Genomic DNA, 22,639 nt, shown 5'->3' on the forward strand with positions numbered 1-22,639 from the left:
TCAGGAAAGCCGAATGATTTCATTAAGTCCGGTGGATCCTAGCGAAAGCTTTCTCTGCAACTAATGATAAATATATGGATGGATGTTTATTTTTGCTTGACCAGTGAATTAAATCAATTATTTTCCTAACCCCATCATTTGCTTGTCTATTACCGTATTTTTCGCCCTATAGGATGCACCGTCATATAAGACGCACCCTATTTTTAGGTGCAAAATCTAAAAAATTAAAGATTTTGAACCCAATAGTGGTCTTCAACCTGCGGTCCTCCAGATGTTGCAAAACTTCAACTCCCAGCATGCGGCTGTCCGGGCATGCCGAGAGTTGTAGTTTTGCAACATCTGGAGGTCCGCAGTTTGAAGACCACTGCATAGGAGGTAATACTCACGTGTCCCCGCCGCTCCGGACCCGTCACCGCTGCCCTGGATGTCGCTCCATCGCTGTCACCGTGTCCCCGTCGCTCCGGAACGTGTCTGCTGCCGGCCCGGGTACCCTCGCTCTCCGTTGCCGCCATCACGTCGTTACGTACGCCGACGCACGTACGCTACGACGTGATGACGAGGGAAGAGAGCGCCGGCCATACAGGGGATCCCTGAACGGAGAAGACACCGAGGAGGCAGGTAAGGTCCCTCCCGGTGTCCTGTAAGCACTAACCCGGCTATTCAGTCGTGCTGTTCGGGACCGCCGCGGTGAAATCGCTGAACAGCCGGGTTAGTGTCACTTTCCCTTCAGACGCGGCGGTCAGCTTTGATCGCCGCGTCTGAAGGGTTAATAAAGGGCATCACCGCGATCGGTGATGTCCTGTATTAGCCGCCAATGGCTGTCCGGGCATGCTGGGAGTTGAAGTTTTGCAAGATCTAGAGGGCCACAGTTTGAGACCACTGATTTAAAGGGACAGTGATCAAATGTTCATTCTTCTTACTTAAAAGCTGTAACATTCCGAGCTATACTAAAAAGACTGCATTAAAGTTGAGTAAAGTTGTTTGAGTTGTTTCACACGGGAAAAACTTCCTTAAGAAACGAGAATCAGATACACAGGGAAAACGGAGATAGCTCCTGTTGCTGACAGGGTGGAATCCTAGTAAATTGGGTGAAATCCTACAAGTTGGAAACAAGATTTCCCACTAGTAAAAACCTGACACTCTTAGTAAATGAGGCCCAATGCATTGAATGGGATATATATGTATTCTGTGGGAGTTTAGCTAGAAATGGACAAACAGCAGTAACGTCATGTGTTACCCCACACAAATGGCAAGGAGAGTTTAGCACCTGAAGACTTCAGGACAAGTTTCTCCCAACCTCTCAAGGCAGACTGACTCTTTCCTAATTTTAAGGTCCAGTGACAAGCTGTCTTCAGCACCTGTGCTGATCTGAACTAGTCTGAAAACCTGGAGTGGCCCAGGAAGAAAATGAAAGGCCCCACTACCAAGCCTTTCTTTCATCCTATAAAAATTCAAGCCCGATAACAGGACTCAACGTCTCTAACAAGTTTAGTCTCACTTGGGATTTTAATTATTTCCCGGATTTCCCATATCTCACCCATCTTCCTCCGGATGAGATATGCACCTCTCGAAAACCTGGTTGCCACATATGATAAGTACCTTGGGGAAATATGGCAATCTCTGATCATAACAATGTGTACACAGTAATATAAGGTGCAGATAGTGTCATGTCTCTTTTGTACATAAGTGTCACGATGCCGGCTGGCAGGAGGTGGATCCTCTGTGCCAGAGAGGGATGGCGAGGACCGTGCTAGTGGACCGGTTCTAAGACACTACTGGTTTTCACCAGAGCCCGCCGCAAAGCGGGATGGTCTTGCTGCGGCGGTAGTGACCAGGTCGTATCCACTAGCAACGGCACCTCTCTGGCTGCTGAAGATAGGCGAGGTACAAGGGAGTAGGCAGAAGCAAAGTCGGACGTAGCAGAAGGTCGGGGGCAGGCGGCAAGGTTCGTAGTCAGGGGAGATAGCAATAGTTCTGGTACACAGGGTATAAACACACAAAGAACGCTTTCACTGGCACTAAGGCAACAAGATCCGGCAAGGGAGTGCATGGGAGGAGACTAGATATAAGCAGGGAACAGGTGGGAACCAATTAAGCTAATTGGGCCAGGCACCAATCATTGGTGCACTGGCCCTTTAAGTCTCAGGGAGCTGGCGCGCGCGCGCCCTAGAGAGCGGAGCCGCGCGCGCCAGCACATGACCGCAGGAGACGGGAACGGGTAAGTGACCTGGGATGCGACTCGCAAGCGGGCGCGTCCCGCTGTGCGAATCGCATCCCCAACGGCCATGGCAGAGCAGCGCTCCCGGTCAGCGCTGACCGGGGAGCTGCAGGAAGAAGGGCGCCGTGAGCGCTCCGGGGAGGAGCGGGGACCCGGAGCGCTAGGCGTAACAGTACCCCCCCCCTTAGGTCTCCCCTTCTCTTTATCGGGAAACTGCCTCCCCTGGGATGAGGACACCGGGAAAGGATGGGGGGATTCCTCAACGGCAGGCAGAACCGCAGGAGTAGGAATGGGGAGAGAGGGCAGAGGGCGGGACCTGGCACGGGGCAGTGTGACACCAGGACGAGGGCCATGAGGGGACACAGAAGCTTGCCTGATGGAACTGGGAGGGGGGGAGGGGCATTTCCTGTGGCAGGCAGAGTCCTTAATGACCTTAGGGGGACCAGATACAGGAGGAACCACAGAGTTACGGCAAGGGTTACTGGGAACCGGTTTTAGACAGTTCTTGGAACAAGAGGACCCCCAACTCTTGATCTCCCCAGTGGACCAATCCAGGGTTGGGGAATGAAGTTGAAGCCAGGGAAGTCCAAGGAGAATTTCCGAGGTGCAATTGGGGAGGACCAAAAGTTCAATCCTCTCGTGGTGAGATCCGATGCTCATAAGAAGGGGCTCCGTGCGGAAACGTATGGTACAGTCCACCCTGGCTCCGTTGACCGCGGAAATGTGGAGTGGCTTGACAAGACGGGTCACCGGAATCCGGAATTTATTCACAAAGGAGTCCCGAATAAAGTTCCCAGAAGCTCCAGAGTCCAGGCAGGCCACGGCTGAGAGGGGAGAGCTGGCTGAAGTGGAAATCCGAACAGGTACCGTGAGACGTGGAGAAGCCGACTTGGCATCAAGAGACGCCACACCCACGAGAGCTGAGTGCGAGCGTGCGTTTCCCAGACGTGGAGGACGGGTTGGGCAATCCACCAGAAAATGTTCAGTACTGGCACAGTACAAACAAAGATTCTCTTCCTTACGGCGATTCCTCTCTTCCAGGGTCAGGCGAGACCGATCCACTTGCATGGCCTCCTCGGCGGGAGGCCTAGGCGCAGATTGCAGTGGAGACTGTGGGAGAGGTGTCCAGAGATCTAAGTCCTTTTCCTGGCGGAGCTCTTGATGCCTCTCAGAGAAACGCATGTCAATGCGAGTGGCTAGATGAATGAGTTCATGCAGGTTAGCAGGAGTCTCTCGTGCGGCCAGAACATCCTTAATGTTGCTGGATAGGCCTTTTTTAAAGGTCGCGCAGAGAGCCTCATTATTCCAGGATAGTTCAGAAGCAAGAGTACGGAATTGTATGGCGTACTCGCCAACGGAGGAATTACCCTGGACCAGGTTCAGCAGGGCAGTCTCAGCAGAAGAGGCTCGGGCAGGTTCCTCAAAGACACTTCGAATTTCCGAGAAGAAGGAGTGTACAGAGGCAGTGACAGGGTCATCGCGGTCCCAGAGCGGTGTGGCCCATGACAGGGCTTTTCCAGACAGAAGGCTGACTACGAAAGCCACCTTAGACCTTTCAGTAGGAAACTGATCCGACATCATCTCCAGATGCAGGGAACATTGGGAAAGGAAGCCACGGCAAAACTTAGAGTCCCCATTAAATTTGTCCGGCAAAGACAGGCGGAGGCTAGGAGTGGCCACTCGCTGCGGAAGAGGTGCAGGAGCTGGCGGAGGAGATGGTTGCTGCTGCTGTAGCTGAGACTGAATCTGCTGTAGCTGCGACTGGAGTTGCTGAGTCATGGTGGTCAAGTACGACAGCTGGTGATCTTGTTGGGCAATCTGTCGGGCTTGCTGGGCGACCAGTGTGGGGAGGTCGGCGACAACAGGCAGAGGAACTTCAGCGGGATCCATGGCCGGATCTACTGTCACGATGCCGGCTGGCAGGAGGTGGATCCTCTGTGCCAGAGAGGGATGGCGAGGACCGTGCTAGTGGACCGGTTCTAAGACACTACTGGTTTTCACCAGAGCCCGCCGCAAAGCGGGATGGTCTTGCTGCGGCGGTAGTGACCAGGTCGTATCCACTAGCAACGGCACCTCTCTGGCTGCTGAAGATAGGCGAGGTACAAGGGAGTAGGCAGAAGCAAAGTCGGACGTAGCAGAAGGTCGGGGGCAGGCGGCAAGGTTCGTAGTCAGGGGAGATAGCAATAGTTCTGGTACACAGGGTATAAACACACAAAGAACGCTTTCACTGGCACTAAGGCAACAAGATCCGGCAAGGGAGTGCATGGGAGGAGACTAGATATAAGCAGGGAACAGGTGGGAACCAATTAAGCTAATTGGGCCAGGCACCAATCATTGGTGCACTGGCCCTTTAAGTCTCAGGGAGCTGGCGCGCGCGCGCCCTAGAGAGCGGAGCCGCGCGCGCCAGCACATGACCGCAGGAGACGGGAACGGGTAAGTGACCTGGGATGCGACTCGCAAGCGGGCGCGTCCCGCTGTGCGAATCGCATCCCCAACGGCCATGGCAGAGCAGCGCTCCCGGTCAGCGCTGACCGGGGAGCTGCAGGAAGAAGGGCGCCGTGAGCGCTCCGGGGAGGAGCGGGGACCCGGAGCGCTAGGCGTAACAATAAGGAGATACTCAGCGAAGGCATGTGAGCTTTAGCATATGGTATAGGTCTCTTGCGGTGGCTGTAAGAACCCAAAGGGTTAACCTTCCTTGAGCTTTTGTCCGGCCTGGTTGCTTGGATACACCTTAGCCAATCAGGCTAAGTCACTGGCGAGCTGAACATTTAAGTCCAGCTCACTCCCTCCCTGGTTGCCAGTAAAAGAGCTTGTCTCGGAGTAACCAGCATTGTTTGACTTGTATTATTGTTATTTATCTTGGCTTGGCTTTCTGACTTCTCTTCCGTATTTGCGTATTTGTACCTCGATAAGTTCTGTTGCTGACTCGGCTAGTTGTGATCCTGACTTGACTGTGTGTTTGTCTAGTTTTATTTCTTCTAGTTTTGTGTGCCTCCAGCTGTTTCCTGACACCTTCTGTATTGTAATTTATTGTTTTAACTTTAATTGTCCCTCACTTGTTATAGGAAGGGACCGTCTTTGTGGTTGTGGAACTGTTATCTAGGACGGGTACACAAGTAGGCAGGGACAGAGGTTGTGGGCAGGTTTAGGGCTGCACTCTATTCCTGCCCTACGTGACAGTGGCCCTCCAGATGTTGCAAAACTTAAACTCCCATCATGCCCGGACAGCCAATGGCTGTCCGGGTATGCTGGGAGTTGAAGTTTTGCAACATCTAGAGGGCCATAGTTTGAGACCACAGATTTAAAGGAACAGTAATCAAATTTTCATTCTTCTGACTTAAAAGCTGTAACATTCCGAGCTATACTAAAGCAACTGCATTAAAGTTGAGTAAAGTTGTTTGAGTTGTTTCACACGGAAACAACTTCCTTAAGAAAAGAGAATCGGATACACAGGGAAAACGGAGATAGCGGCACCACCCTACGCTATTTCATATGATTATATGTACACTGTATGACTGAACATCATACAAAAGAATTCCAACCTAAGGTACTATATGGTAAAACCATCCCATGCTTAGAACTAGGGTAGCAAAAAGCAAGGAGTAAGGCATTTGACCACAGATTTACCTTCTGACAATGTGGTCCAGTCCATGTCTCGCTCTGCCATGCCCTGACTTCCTCTACTCTCCCTGCATCTTAAAGTGGTACTCCGCCCCTAGACAGGTTATACTCTATCCAAAGGATAGGTCACCCAGCAAGGAGCGGAGTTCGCTCTGTGCGCTGGATGACTGGAGTGCTGCGGCACAGAGAGCGGGGATCCCCAGCGGTCGGACCCCCGCGATAAGACATGTTATCCCCTATGGGTAGGGCATAACATGTCTAGCAGTGGAGTACCCCTTTAAAGGGCCAGAACCCTCTCCAAAGCTATGGTCACGGAAGCCTGGGATTTCTGTGACATCACGCCCCCTCCCATAGACATGAATGGAGGGGGGCGTGGTGACTGTGTTTGCCAGTCATCCGGCAAGGAGCGGAGTTCGCTCTCTGCCCTGGATGACTGGGGTGCCACGGCAGAGATCTAAGGATCCTTTGGATAGCGGATAACATGTCTAGCAGCGGAGTACCCCTTTAAAGGGCCAGAATCCATATACATGAATGATCCAAAGTCAAAGTGAATAGATGGCACAGTGAGTCACTATAAGACACACATACAAGAACAAATTTCTGATTTAATCAGCCCTTTAATTTTTTTTTAAATAAAACTTTACAATAGATCCATGATGTGTATGTAAGTATTTTTAATTTTTTTTTTTAAACAAAAATGTTAAAAATTAAAGGGATATTTTTTTCATTTGACTGTGCTACAGGGGCTACAGGGGCTGTAAAGTTAGTGTAGTTCAAAATATAGTGACTGTACCTATGTTTAATGGTGGTTTCCCAATTTTTATGTGACCTTTGCCCCGATGTTCATTTTTAGCAGCATACAAAATAAATGTTGTCTCAAAATGAGTGTTTTCCAGATTGTAGCGCGGCCCTAGACATTACATCAGGTACTAAAAGGGAACCTGTCTGTGCTTTAATGGATGGAGCATCTGCTGGGTGGGAGGAAGATCATTCTCCACAGGGCTGCAGAGAATTGTAGTTTCAAGCACAGCATTGAAGGGAGCCTAACTGTGCTGCAATGGGTGGGGTGGATGATGTGTGGGACAAAAAAAAGTCACCTCCTACCTAGAAATAAAGGATCCTGGGGATTGTAGTTGGAGGGAGGAAAACCAAACAGGAAATAGCCAGTTCACACAAATAAGCCAGCAGCGTTATAACAGACACAGGACACGGCCATTTACCATCAACACAAGCACGGATCCTTGGTAAGCACGTCCATTACTGTCTGGCAGGTAAGTACAAAAGTCATCTTATGTTGGAGAACCCCTTTAAGCAAAAATAAATAAAATCAACAAATAAATAAATAACTAAATAAATACAAAATGTACAATTGTTACGTAACCTTCCCAACAAGGGAACATCAGCTGCGAAAACAAATTAATCTATCATCCGACTTGATTAATTGTTCACATTCTGATTCCACCCAAAGATCGGCCAGAAATAAGAGAATTGAATTGAAATTTAAATTCAAATAAGCAGAACGAGGCCCCGTGATAAAGTTCATGAATAATTGAAGTATAATAAAATATCAACATATTCTGACCAAAGCGGCTGAGAAAGCACATTCCCCCGCTTGAGTCTTGTCCAACCGTATAAATGAGAGAGGATATCGTGACTTTTTTCTTTTTTCATTTTTTTATTATTATTATTATTTTTTTTAGAAATATATGAGCTGCGGTTACTGCCAATAACCTTTATATCAGGTCACCTTCCGAAATCACGGAGAATAAGGTAAAAGATAAATGCAGCATGTTAATGGAATCATCAGAGCTCGGCCTAATGTATATTTACTGTTCTCTGATCTATAAATTAATTTGTGCTGATACTTTACTTTATTTCAAACAGCGTTCCCCATTGATTTTTATTTGAGAGCTGTAATTCATGTTTAAAAGATTTGCTCTTCCTTTTTTTTTCCTGGAAAGCTCAAACAAGCTCGAATAAAATTAGCAATTATGTTCTTAAAGGTCAAGTTGACACAAAGTATCTTTTTCTATATATTTTGCAGTATTTTTCCATTTAATAATGATGACGACAACAACGACAACCACTACTTCTACTACCACTACTATTATATTTATTATTATTATTATTATTAATATTAACATAATTATTCACACAGTCTAGGTACCGTATATGCCGGCGTATAAGACGACCCCCAACTTTTACAGTTAGAATATAAAGTTTGGGATATACTTGCCGTATAAGACTACCCCTCCTACCGCGATGTACGGTACCTTGTAGTTCCCACCACATCAGGTAGGCAGTATAGATCCCCCACATTAGGTAGGCAGCATGTTCCCCCACATTTGGTTGCAGTTCCCCCATATTAGTAGGCAGCTCCCCCCACATTAGGTCAGCAGTTCCCCCTACATTAGGTCAGCAGTTCCCCCCACATTAGGTCAGCAGTTTCCCCACAATAGTAGGCAGCTCCCCCACATTAGGTCAACAGTTCCCCCACAATAGTAGGCAGCTCCCCCCACATTAGGTCAGCAGTTCCCCCACAATAGTAGGCAGCATTAGGTCGGGAGTTACCCCACATTAGTAGACAGTCCCCCCCCCCTCCTCACAGACATACAGCCTCCAGCCATATACAATGTATAGCTGGAGGCTGTATTTCTGTACTGCCCCCACAGTGTTCTGATTACCGCTCCTCCGGCCCGGGGTCACCATCTACTGCTATGGACCATAGCAGCAGTACCGGTCCTGTAGGAGCGGTGATCGGATCACTGAAGAAGATGACGCGCCGCCGGTCACTCACCAGGCCGCGGCCGGCGTGCGTCCTCCTGCGATGGTCATGTGGTCCTCCTGATCCTCCTGCGTCTCTATGGTCGCAGGAGGATGTCACTGACGTCCCGTGCGTACAACCATAGAGGCGGAGAAGCGGAGGAGGACCGCAGGAGGACGCGCGCCGGTCGGGGAATGGTGAGTGACCGGCGGACATCCCTATGTCCCGAAAAGATCTTTCGGGACACAGGGATATCCGGCATAGGAAAAGCTATGATTATCTGCTCCCGTGATACTAAAAACCAGGGTGCCTCCAGCTGTTGTGTAACTACAACTACCAGCATGCCCGGACCGGCAAAGGCTGTCCGAGCATGCTGGGAGTTGTAGTTTCACAACAGCTGGAGACACCCTGGTTTTTAGTATCAGTAATCAGTTTTTATCTGCTCTGGCCGGCCCCCGCACACGGGAGCCAGCCCAGGCAGATAGTCATAAGTTTTCCTATCCCGGACCCCAATACCCGGCATATAAGACAACCCCCGACTTTTCAGAAAAAAAGTCGGGGTTAAAAAGTCGTCTTATACACCGGAATATACGGTACTAAATAAAAGAGAGCATATGATTTTTGGTGTTATATTTGGTGGCTACAGTTCAATTTTTCTGTGCATTTTGCATTAACCTCTTAAGATGGGAGCTTTTTTTGCATTGTTTAACCCCTTAAGGACATAGGGCGTATCCATACGCCCCCGTTTCCAAGTCCTTAAGGACCGAGTGCGTATGGATACGCCCTGAGCATTTCCGGCCCCCACCGCTAGCCGGAGGGGAGCCGGTCCCCGATGCCTGCTGAAATCGTTCAGCAGGCATCCCGGCATATCGCCCAGGGGGGTCATTATGTCCCCCCATGTCGGCGATTGCCGCAGATCGCTGGACAATTCAGTCCAGCGATCTGCGGCGGATTTCGGGTCAATCGGGTCTCCAGTGACCCGATGACCCGGAATTACTGGCTGATCGGAGCCGTCAGAGACGGCCCCGAACAGCCAGAGCTTGCAGGGGTGAGGTGGCACTGGTGCCACCTCACGATCGCCCTGATTCGTCGGCCGGATTAGCGGCCGACCAATCAGGGCGCCTGCTGCGGGTGTCACTCCAGCAACCCGCTCCGCCCCTCTTCCGGAGGACTTGAGCGGGTGCGGCAAGACGACCCCCGGTGCTGGGGACCCCGATCCCCGGCGTCCCTGTTGGGATCGGGGCCCCAGGAGCAGCGGCGGCGGCGGAGACGACGAGGGACTGACCTGGTGCAGCGAGGATCGTTGGAGGTGAGTGACAGCCTCCTGCTGTTGCTTAGCAACAGCTCCCAGCATGCAACAAGGGCATGCTGGGAGCTGTAGTTATGCAACAGCAGGAGGCAGACCACCACAACTCCCAGCATGCCCTTATGGGCATGCTGGGACTTGTAGTTTTGCAACAGCTGGAGGCACATTCTTTCTATGTAAAAGTGTACCTTCAGCTGTTGTGTAACTACAACTCCCAGCTTGCACAATCAGCTAAAAATCATGCTGGGAGTTGTAGTGGTGCATCTGGTGGTTGCATAACTACAACTCCCAGCATGCCCGTTGGCTGTCGGTGACTGCTGAGAGTTGTAGTTTTGCAACAGCTGAAGGCACACTGAGTTATGTAGCAAACCAGTGTGTCTCCAGCTGTTGCATAACTACAATCCCCAGCATCCCCAGCCAATGTAGTATGCCTCCGCCTGTTGCATAACTACAAGACCCAGCATGCCCTTCCGCTGTCCGTACATGCTGGGGGTTGTAGCTTTTGCAACAGCTGAAGGCACACTGGTTGCAAAACACTGAGTTTGTTACCAAACTCGGTGTTTCACAACCTGTGTGTCTCCAGCTGTTGCAAAACTACAACTCCCAGCATGCACTGATAGACCGTACATGCTGGGAGTTGTAGTTTTGCAACAGCTGGATGTTTCCCCCCCCCCCAATGTGAACGTACAGGGTACACTCACATGGGCGGAGGATTACAGTAAGTATCCGGCTGCAAGTTTGAGCTGCGGCAAATTTTCTGTCGCAGCTCAAACTGCCAGCGAGAAACTACTGTGAACCCCCCGCCCGTGCGACTGTACCCTAAAAACACTACACTACCACAAAATAAAATAAAAAGTAAAAAACACTACATATACACATACCCCTACACAGCCCCCCTCCCCTCCCCAATAAAAATGAAAAACGTTTGGTATGCCACTGTTTCCAGAACGGAGCCTCCAGCGGTTGCAAAATTACAACTTCCAGTATTGCCAGATAGCCACTGACTGTCCAGGCATGCTGGGAGTTTTACAACAGCTGGAGGCCCCCTGTTTTGGAATCACTGGCGTAGAATACCCCTATGTCCACCCCTATGCAATCCCTAATTTAGGCCTCAAATGCGCATGGCGCTCTCACTTTGGAGCCCTGTCGTATTTCAAGGCAACAGTTTAGGGCCACATATGGGGTATCGCCGTACTCGGGAGAAATTGGGCTTCAAATTTTGTGGGGTATTTTCTGCTATTACCCTTTTTAAAAATGTAAAAATTTTGGGAAACCAAGCATTTTAGGTAAAAAAAAATAAAAAATGTTCACATATGCAAAAGTCGTGAAACACCTGTAGGGTATTAAGGTTCACATTACCCCTTGTTACGTTCCCCGAGGGGTCTAGTTTCCAAAATGGTATGCCATGTGTTTTTTTTTTGCGGTTCTGGCACCATAGGGGCTTCCTAAATGCGGCATGCCCCCAGAGCAAAATTTGCTTTCAAAAAGCCAAATGTGACTCCTTGTCTTCTGAGACCTGTAGTGCGCCAGCAGAGCAATTTTCACCCCCATATGGGGTGTTTTCTGAATCGGGAGAAATTGGGCTTCAAATTTTGGGGGGTATTTCCTGCTATTACCCTTTTTAAAAATGTAAAAATTTTGGGAAACCAAGCATATTTGGTAAAAAATAAAAAAATTTTTTACATATGCAAAAGTCGTGAAACACCTGTATGGTATTAAGGTTCACATTACCCCTTGTTACTTTCCCCGAGGGGTCTAGTTTCCAAAATGGTATGCAATGTGTTTTTTTTTTGCTGTTCTGGCACCATAGCGGCTTCCTAAATGCCGCTCCTTCCCTTCTGAGCCCTCTACTGCGCCCGCCCAACACTTTACATAGCCATATGAGGTATGTGCTTACTCGAGAGAAATTGGGCTACAAATACAAGTAAACATTTTCTCCTTTTTACCCCTTGCAAAAATTCAAAAATTGGGTCTACAAGAACATGCGAGTGTAAAAAATTAAGATTTTGAATTTTCTCCTTCACTTTGCTGCTATTCCTGTGAAACACCTAAAGGGTTAATACACTTACTGAATGTCATTTTGAATACTTTGGGGGTGTAGTTTTTATAATGGGGTCTTTTATGGGGCATTTCTAATATGAAGGCCCTTCAAATCCACTTCAAACGTGAACTGGTCCATGAAAAATAGCGAGTTTGAAAATTTTGTGAAAAATTTCAAAATTGCTGCTGAACTTTGAAGCCCTCTGGTGTCTTCCAAAAGTAAAAACTCATAAATTTTATGATGCAAATATAAAGTAGACATATTGTATATGTGAACCCCAAAAAAAAATATTTTGAATATCCATTTTCCTTACAAGCAGAGAGCTTCAAAGTTAGAAAAATGCAAATTTTCATTTTTTTCATCAAATTTGGTGCTTTTTCACCAAGAAAGGATGCAAGTTACCATAAAATTTTACCACTAAGTTAAAGTAGAATATGTCACGAAAAAACAATCTCGGAATCAGAATGATAACTAAAAGCATTCCAGAGTTATTAATGTTTAAAGTGACAGTGGTCAGAACTGCAAAAAACGCTCCGGTCCTTAAGGTGAAAAAGGGCTCGGTCCTTAAGGGGTTAAAGGGGTACTCCACTGGAATTTTTTTTTCTATATCAACTGGAGCCAGAAAGTTAAACAGATTTGTAAATTACTTCTATTAAAAAATCTTAATCCTTCCAGTACTTATCAGCTGCTGTATGATCCACAGGAAGATCTTTACTTTTGAATTTCCTTTCTGTCTGACCACAGTGCTCTCTGCTGACACCTCTGTCCACATCAGGAACTGTCCGGAGCAGGATACGTTTTCTACGGGAATTTTCTTCTACTCTAGACAGTTCCTAAAATGGACAGAGGTGTCAACAGAGAGCACTGTGGTCAGACAGAAAGGAAATTTAAAAAGAAAAGAACTTCCTGTGGAGCATACAGCAGCTGATAAGTACTGGAAGGATTAAGATTTTTAAATAGAAGTAATTTACAAATCTGTTTAATTTTCTGGCATCAGTTGATTTTGAAATTTTTTTTTCCAGTGGAGTACCCCTTTTAAGTTCAAATTGCTAAATACTATAAGTATTTTTAAAGTACATGTTTTTAAATTTTTAAATGGGGTCCAAATATACCATCTTAGTGTGGCTTATTATGAAGTGAAGCCATGTTTGTACTATTTCTGTACTGCCATGTTCCTGAATTTTTGGGAATTTTAAATTAACACCATTTTATATTTTTTTTTGGCACACAATTGAAAATCAATGTAACAAAATTGAGGTTTTAAAATGTGGTTAACAAAAAAAAAAAAATTATACATATTGGTGTAATATAAATTACGCAGGTTTTCTGAATATAAGCTGGAATAAAAAAATATATATATACTTCAAAGGCAATATATATATATAGTTGTAATGTATGATATACAAGTGATTTTCCAGTAGTGCTTACCGTATTTTTCACCGTATAAGACGCACTTTTTCTTCCCCAAACCTGGGGGGGGGGGGAAAGTTGGTGCGTCTTATACGGCGAATACCTGCGGCCGTCAACGGCCGGGACCCGCGGCTAATACAGAACATCACCGATCTCGCTAATTTCACCGCGGCGGTCCCGAACAGCCGGGTTATTTTCGCTTCAGACGCGGCGGTCAGCTTTGATTGCCGCGTCTGAAGCGAAAATAACCCGGCTGTTCAGTCGGGCTGTTCGGGACCGCCGCGGTGAAATTAGCGGTGTCCCGAACAGCTTACAGGACACCGGGAGGGACCTTACCTGCCTCCTCAGTGTCTGCTCCATGCCGGGATCCCCTGCATGGCCGCCACTCTCCTTCGTCGTCATCACGTCGTCGCGCACGCCGTTCCGTCATCCAATAGGCGTGCGTAGCGACTTGATGACGGCGACGGAGAGCGTGGATCACGGGGAAGAAGACGTCCGGAGCGATGGTGACAGCAATGGAGCGACATCCAGGGCAGCGGTGACGGGTCCGGAGCGGCGGGGACAGGTGAATACTACCTCCTATCCAGTGGTCTTCAACCTGCGGACCTCCAGATGTTGCAAAACTACAACTCCCAGCATGCCCGGACAGCCAACGGCTGTCCGGGCATGCTGGGAGTTGTAGTTTTGCAACATCTGGAGGTCCGCAGGTTGAAGATCACTTTTGGGTGCAGAATCTTTTTTTTTCTAGATTTTGCACCTTTAAAATTGGGTGCGTCTTATATGCCGGTGCGTCCTATAGGGGCGAAAAATACGGTAAATAAGAATTGTGGAGTACCGTCATGCTTTAGGGCGTGCGGTGCGGAGACTAGGATTCTTCCCGCGGTGTCATGAATTATTCATCGCTCATCAATTACCGGGATTTAAGATTAAATGAACATCAGTATTCTAAAGAAATTGTACGATAAAACACGCTAAATATCTGCTACATGTGAACAATGCTGTGGATGATCTTCTTGAAAGCCATATCCTGGCATTGACCTTACGACATCCGACCTTACAATGCGAAAAGACGAAAATCGAAGATAAAGCTCTGAGGTCCAAGTGCAAAACCTATAACAGGTCTAATCCCCTAATAAGGGCCATTGATAATATGGGTGAAAAAAACCAAAAACAAACTGTGGGACCACTCAGGTACGAGGACTGGTATGTGACAGCTACCACCCTATGGCTATGCCCTGATCAGAGGAGATGTTGAATCTGTTGGTCACAGATCAGTGAGTCGCTGACTTGTCAGTAAGTCTTCATTCTGGGACATGAACATCAGAACAGGATTCTCCATCTGGAGGTGCGAAATTACTGCTTACACCAAGACAATAAGATTTTGTCATTTTGTCACAATTATGTCATTTTCACATTTCCTATTCAGAATTTCGTTATTTTTTTTATTTTATTTTTTGCCTTTTTTTATGTGACATCAACATATCTCACATAGGTAAACAACCAAAGGTGGAACCATTGCAGCACTCACGAATAATGCAATGCAAAAGTGTAGCTTTATTTCATCAGGGACTTGCCACGTTTCGGGGGCCTTTCTCTTAGTCACATAGGTAAACAAATATCAGGACAGATTTAGCAAAAAAAAAAAAAACAAACAAACAAAAAACAACAAACAGGAAAAACCTCTGATTTGCACTATGTTTTTTTTTTTTTCTTTTTTTAGAAAGTTTTGCTCCTCACTCGTGGGGACGTAGTTTAGGAGGAAAGATATATTGATGGATGGGATGGGGGTGGCTTGTTTGTGCAACTGTTCAGACATTTCTTGCTTCTGGACCATATTTTAGCAGTTTACAGCTCAAATAAATGGTGTGTAAACATAAGATACATAAGATGCGCCAATTTATTAAACTACTTGAGCCACTGTCATAGGCTATGTTCTTGTACAATATTTTGGCAAGCATTTAGCCCAGTAATTTTAGTCACTAGGAGGAATTGAATTTGCAAATTTTTTTCTGTTTTGGACCAACTCCTGGTTTTAGTAAATATGCTAACCAAAATGAGGGCCAAAATAAGGCTCATGTTAGGTAGGGATCAGTGTAGACCTGAGTCTGCCCCCAAAACACTGTCCCTACCTACTTGGAAGATTCGTCCTAAATGGTGGCCCCCAACTGGGTGACAGTCCTTATACTGGATCAGGTGCACAGGGTGTCAGGAAAGCAAACAGGCAAGGTCAGGAACACACAGACAGCATTAAATCAATAGACAAGAGGTTAATCAAGGACAAGCCAAAAGTCCAAAACATAGAGGGTGTCATGACAAACAAAAGGTCAAACCTAGAGAGTAGTGTGGTACAAAGTTAGCAGGCAAGAAGGATCATCAAGGAACAGGCAGATGTCTTTTTTTTTTTTTTATCACATTGCCCATTTAAACCCAAAATTTGAGTTCACAATACTCTGTAATCTGTAGGAATTTCTTTATGATAAAAGAGTTTGTTCACTCACTGGTTGTTATGTGAATTTCAGCCTGTGAGGGTTTGGCTCCCATGTTGTGAGAATATATTTGTCACATCAGTTTGGGAATAGTGTAGCCATAAGTTGAACCCTGCTTCTCTACCTTCTTGGATGATCTGCCCTAAAAAATGGCCCAAAACGCTGGGTGATGGTCCCTACGCTGGGTTAAGTGCTTAGAAATATATGAGAAATCAGACAAGCCAGGTCAAACCAAAATGTTAAAAACCAAAATGTAATAGATAAATTCAGCCCTAATGGAAAAACAGAAAAGACGCCAATAGGCCAATACCAGGAGGACAACACAGTGAAAAGTCAGAACCAGAAACATAACAATAAACAGCCAAGGGTCAAACCAGTGCGTCAAGTCTAAATATTTCAGGAAAGTATTTGGCCAGTCCCCTCTGAAGCCAGTTACTGACTTTTGGATACGTCCTGTCGAGACATCAGAGGAAGCAGGGTGTAACCAGAACAGCAGTGGCAGGGGATCACCAGCTCCAAGCATAGCCAGGGGTCTATAGGTCTAGATTTACAAGATGGAGCCTGGTTGTTCCTCAAGTCTTCACATTCCTTGTCAGCTCTCAACTCCTCCTATAACAGGATATCATCTCACAGGCTTTAGAAGGGATCGGGTAGGGGAAAGGACCTCCCCCTTTGTAGGGCTTTCTCTTAATGTAAGCCTGTACGTAGCATATGTGGCTAGCTCACTTGCCTCTATTGCCTATATGGCATACATTGTATAAGGTGGAAACACAATAAGGTGCATAACATAAAAGTGCAAAACATGGGGGCACCACATCCGACAACAATTAGCTAGAATAGATGAGAACACATAGGGGTACACTGCACAAAAAATGACAGATCCCCCCACAAAAATAATTGCCTTTCTATCATGCTTATTGACTACATATAAAGGGGTACTCCACTCCCCAGCGTTGGGAACATTTAGTTCCAAACGCAGGTGTGGGCTTAGGGAGTCACCCCGCCCCCTCACGAGGTCAGGCCCTGCCCCTTGTGAAGTCACACCTCGTCCCCTCAATGTAAGTCTATGGTCATCACGCCCCTTCCCATAGACTTACTTTGAGGGGACGGGGTGTGATGTCATCAGGGGCGGAGTGTGACCTCAAGAGGGCGACCCCGAAGCCCGCACCAATGTTCAGAACTAAATGTTCAGAACGCTGGGGAGTGGAGTACCCCTTTTCAGGGGTTCTCCGCCGTGAACATCTTATTCCCTATCCAAAGGATATGGTATAAGATGTTAGATCGCGAGGGTCCCACTGCTGGGCCCCACCACAATCTCTGGGCTGGCATCGGAGGCGGCTTGCATCCTCCACGTTCGTGACGTCACGCCACATCCCCTCCATTCATGTCCATGGGAGGGGGCATGACAGCTAGAACATAGCTGTCACACCTGCTCCCATAGACGTGAATGGAGGGGGCGTGGCGGCAGGCATCACCAGTCGTCGGAGTTCGCTCCATGCACCGAATGATTGGGGTGCCGCGGCGGAGATCGTTGGGTCCCCAGTGGCGGGACCCCCTCGATCTAACATTTTGTCCCCTATCCAATGGATGTTTACAGCGGATTACACCTTTAACAATCGCTTGGTGTTGAGTTGAGACCAAAGAGAAACCTCGCCACTTCCCATCCACAAAATAATATGCTTACAATAAAAGAAGGTTACACAGTTATTGTTAGGAATTATTTGTCACATATCAATGTCCTTCAAATATTCCATATAATGATGACACATCCAATAATACAGAATGTTGAGTGATTTTCCTTGGCTTTCTCTCCTTGAGTGATGATTGATGTATCACTACTATATATTTCCAATCGGGAGCAAAATAAATAAGATAAAACCTTTTAATGAATTCCCGAAAAAACCTTCACAGATAATAACAAAGAAAAGAGCCGACAGAGAAGCGAAAAGAAAACAACAAACGCCGAGTGATCCTTATGGCTGAATATGTCAGATACGGGGAGATTGAAATACTGTGCGCTGCTTCGGGGACGTGGGCCGCATACGTTGCGGAGAGTCGGGTGCGAGCGACTGGTGATCAGTTATCTCGATGGCATAATGACAGTGTAATAATTGCATTGGCATAATAACAGAATAGAAATGATTTAGGACCATTGCCTATTACCATTGCCAGAGCAACAAAGCAATCAAATGTTTTCTGTCACAGCGTCTGCAATTTCATCGGAACAATGTCGGAAAATGCACAAATTCATGGACCTTTAGAGGAAAACAATAAATAATAGAGGTTATACCTAATCTAGGACCGGGGGTTCATCGGACCTACCAGAGGAAATTACTCTGAGGGGGTCATCACAGCTTGAACCCCTTCAGATCTTCTTGTCCTTCGACCAGACTGACACGTGTACCGATCTTCAACCACAAGAACATCATCACCAGTATTTCCCAACCAGGGTGTCTCCAGCTGTTGCAAAACTACAACTCCCAGCATTGTCGTATTCCTAACAAAATAAGAGTCCTGAAATATAATGGAGGGCAGAGTGAGCAAAAGAGTGGGACAGAATTGCAGAACCACATGGAAAAGCTAAGCAGCAGGTATCATGGTCTGGGCAGTGGATGGGAGACCAACAGCAATTTTCCGAGCAGTGTTTACCAACCAGGGTGCCTCCAGCTGTTGCAAAGTTACAGCTTGCAGCATTGTTCTACTCTTAACAAAATAAGAGTCCTGAACTGTAATGGAGGGCAGAGTCAACAAAAGAGCGGGACAGAAGGGCAGAGCCACATGGCAAAGCTAAGCAGCAGGTATCGAGGTCTGGGCAGTGGATGGGAGACCAACAGCAATGTTCAGAGTAGTGTTTCCCAACCAGGGTGCCTCCAGCTGTTTCTAAACTACAACTCCCAGCATGCTAAACAGTAGGTATTATGGTCTCGGTAGTGGATGGGAGACCAAAAGCAATGATCAGAGCTGTGTTTCCCAATCAGTGTGCCTTCAGCTATTGCAAAACTAGAACTCCTAGCATGCTAAGCAGCAGGTATCATAGTCTGGGCAGTGGATGGGAGACCAAAAGCAATGTTCAGAGCAGTTTATCCCAACTAGGGTGCCTTTAGCTGTTTCAAAACCACAACTTCCAGCATGCCCAGACAGCCGAAGGCTGTCCGGGCATGCTGGAAGTTGTAGTTTTGCAACAAGTACCTCCAAGAACCCTTTCTGCAACCCCACAAAAAAAAACCCCAAGAGGATCTGAACCCAATTGGGCCACCCCCAACACAGTAAAACTCTACCCCAACATTAACAATAAAGGGAGTGCGGGTGGGACTACGCCTCGTTCTGATCTGTGCCCTGAGTCTTTATGATGCTCCTCCCTCTGCCTACACTGTTGTCCCCCCTTGGACCCAAACCCACCCTTTCAGCCCATCTTAAAGGGTCAAGGCCTAATCTATAAACTATACTCCTAAAGGACAGGGGAAAAAAAAGGTGGAGGTGGACAGAGATTTCTATCATCCCCTTAGGGTTCCACACATAAAGCCTAGTCACATAACCACTCCATAGGGTTTCCCATCCTACATAGGTTCTCAACACACAGGGTATGGACTTCCATGGTCGAGCATCCTATAACTTCAAGCATAAGGATAATTTTTTAACCAGAAATGACACAACTGAGCTATAATATAATGTTGTTACTGGAATAGGAGTTGAGCAAAAAGGTTGAACATCTGCAAAAGCACACTCGGCCAATTGTTTATTATGGAATTGTCCCATTAACCCCTTAAGGACTCAGGGTTTTTCCGTTTTTGCACTTTCGTTTTTTCCTCCTTACCTTTTAAAAATCATAACCCTTTCAATTTTCCACCTAAAAATCCATATTATGGCTTATTTTTTGCATCACCAATTCTACTTTGCAGTGACATTAGTCATTTTACCCAAAAATGCACGGCGAAACGGAAAAAAAATCATTGTGCGACAAAATCGAAAAAAAAACGCCATTTTGTAACTTTTGGGGGCTTTCGTTTCTACGCAGTGCATATTTCGGTAAAAATTACACCTTATCATTATTCTGTAGGTCCATACGGTTAAAATGATACCCTACTTATATAGGTTTGATTTTGTCACACTTCTGGAAAAAATCATAACTACATGCAGGAAAATGTATACGTTTAAAAATGTCATCTTCTGACCCCTATAACTTTTTTATTTTTCCACGTATGGGGTGGTATGAGGACTCATTTTTTGCGCCGTGATCTGAAGTTTTTATCGGTATGATTTTTGTTTTGATCGGACTTTTTGATCACTTTTTATTCATTTTTTAATGATATAAAAAGTGACCAAAATACGCTTTTTTGGACTTTGGAATTTTTTTGCGCGTACGCCATTGACCGTACGGCTTAATTAATGATATATTTTTATAGTTCGGACATTTATGCACGCGGCGATACCACATATGTTTATTTTTTATTTTTTTTACACTGTTTTATTTTTTTTATGGGAAAAGGGGGGTGATTCAAACTTTTATTAGGGAAGGGGTTAAATGACCTTTATTAACACTTTTTTTTTACATTTTTTTTGCAGTGTTATAGGTCCCATAGGGACCTATAACACTGCACACACTGATCTCTAATGCTGATCACTGGCGTGCATTAACACGCCTGTGATCAGCATTATCGGCGCTTGACTGCTCCTGCCTGGATCTCAGGCACGGAGCAGTCATTCGTCGATCGGACACCGGGGAGGCAGGTAAGAGCCCTCCCGGTGTCCGATCAGCTGTTCGGGACGCCGCGATTTCACCGCGGCGGTCCCGAACAGCCCGACTGAGCAGCCGGGTCACTTTCACTTTCACTTTAGAAGCGGCGGTCAGCTTTGACCGCCGCTTCTAAAGGGTTAATACCGCACCTCGCCGCGATCGGCGATGTGTGGTATTAGCCGCGGGTCCCGGCCGTTGATTAGCGCCGGGACCGACGCGATATGATGCGGGATCGCGGCGCGATCCCGCTTCATATCGCGGGAGCCGGCGCAGGACGTAAATATACGTCCTGCGTCGTTAAGGGGTTAAAGGGGTACTCCGATGGAAAACATTATTTTTTTTTTTTTTATCAACTGGTGCCGGAAAGTTAAACAAATTTGTAAACTACTTCTATTTAAAAATCTTAATCCTTCCAGTACTTATCAGCTGCTGTATACTACAGAAGAAGTTCTGTATCGCTATGGCATAAACTCTTAAAGGGGTACTCCGCCCCTAGACATCTTATCCCCTATCCAAAGGGATAGGGGATAAGATGTCAGATCGCCGGGGTCCCGCTGCTGGAGACCCTGGGGATCGCTGCTGCGGCACTGCGCTATCATTATTGTGCAGAGCGAGATCGCTCTGCACGTAATGACGGGCCATACAGGGGCCGGAGCATTGTTACGTCACGGCCCCGCCCCTCGTGACCTCACGGCCCGCCCCGTCAATACAAGTCTATGGGAGGGGGCGTGGCGGTCGTCACGCCCCCTGCCATAGACTTGCATTAAGGGGACGGGCCGTGATGTCATGAGGGGTGAAGCCATGACGTCACGCTGCTCCGGCCCCTGTATCGCCCGTCATTACGCACAGCAGCGGGGTCCCCAGCAGCGGGACTGCGGCGATCTAACATCTTATCCCCTATCCTTTGGATAGGGGATAAGATGCCAGGGGCGGAGTACCCCTTTAAAGTCTCACCTGGCTTTTGTTGCCTCTCATACACCCGTTGACGTACCTCTGATGGCAAATGCGACTCAAATACCTGGTAGATTCCCTGCAGATCTGCTCTACAGTCGCCTTCTCGGAGGCTGGCCTGGTGTGGACTTCCTCTAGCGCTGGTCCCTGTTGTTGTCCTGTGAGCAACTGCACCTGTTGATTAGGAGGGAGAGAATAAAAGACAAACAAACTCTGGATCCTCTCCTTGAAATCCCTCAGGGTGAAGGGGTCTCCATTATAGGTAGGGAGGACAGGGTTTCCCATGAATACCGGTGGTGACGCTGGAACACCCAGGTTGTTGATGTGAACTGCAAGCAGGACTGGTGGCATTCCGGCCGCTGGGGCAACAGATGATCCAGCTGCTGGAGATGAAGGGGCACTGTTGCCTGGTTGATCTGGGGAGCTGGGTGCCGACATCCTTTAGACTTTTTGAGTGCGCTGTAACTTTAAGATGAATTGAGTGCGCTGTCGCTTTAAGATAATATGAGTGCGCTGTCGCATTAAGATGCTTGGTGATATGCTGCAGTGAGTGTTGCCTCTCATACAACCGGAGACATATGGGAGATCGTTGGTTTATGCCGAGTCTGCGCTGCAGCGGGTGCTTGACTATAGACAGCAGAGCCGGACGCAGCCCCCGAAACCTCCAATATGGCTGCACCCAGGGGACTTCCTGTTTTTGTCCAGTTAGCAAAGTCTTCTACTGTACAACACAGGGCGGATCCTTAGTTCCTCCTCGCAACACTGAAGAGGCATCACCGCTGGGGACTGACAGAGCGGAGCTGCAACCACTCACACGTGGGAAACACCAGACCAGATTAACTCTTTCAGGTACTGATTTCTCACACTGCACAGTGACACTTAACAGTCTTTCCTTCACCTCCCCCTCTATTTCACAGGCACCGCTAATAAATACTCTGCAATGACAAAAGTCCCGTACACTGTTTCTGGCACAAATTCAGTTGCATTGGCATGCAACTTTTTCAGACAGTTTTGGACACAGTGCAGACTAGGGGGGAGGAATTGTTGCCTGTGGTAAATGGCGCACACCCGTATCCTGTAAGATGGAGTTGGGGTGCAATGCAAGGT

Source organism: Hyla sarda, chromosome 3 (genome assembly GCF_029499605.1).
Source record: "Hyla sarda isolate aHylSar1 chromosome 3, aHylSar1.hap1, whole genome shotgun sequence".
In the NCBI taxonomy this organism is placed as follows: domain Eukaryota; kingdom Metazoa; phylum Chordata; class Amphibia; order Anura; family Hylidae; genus Hyla; species Hyla sarda.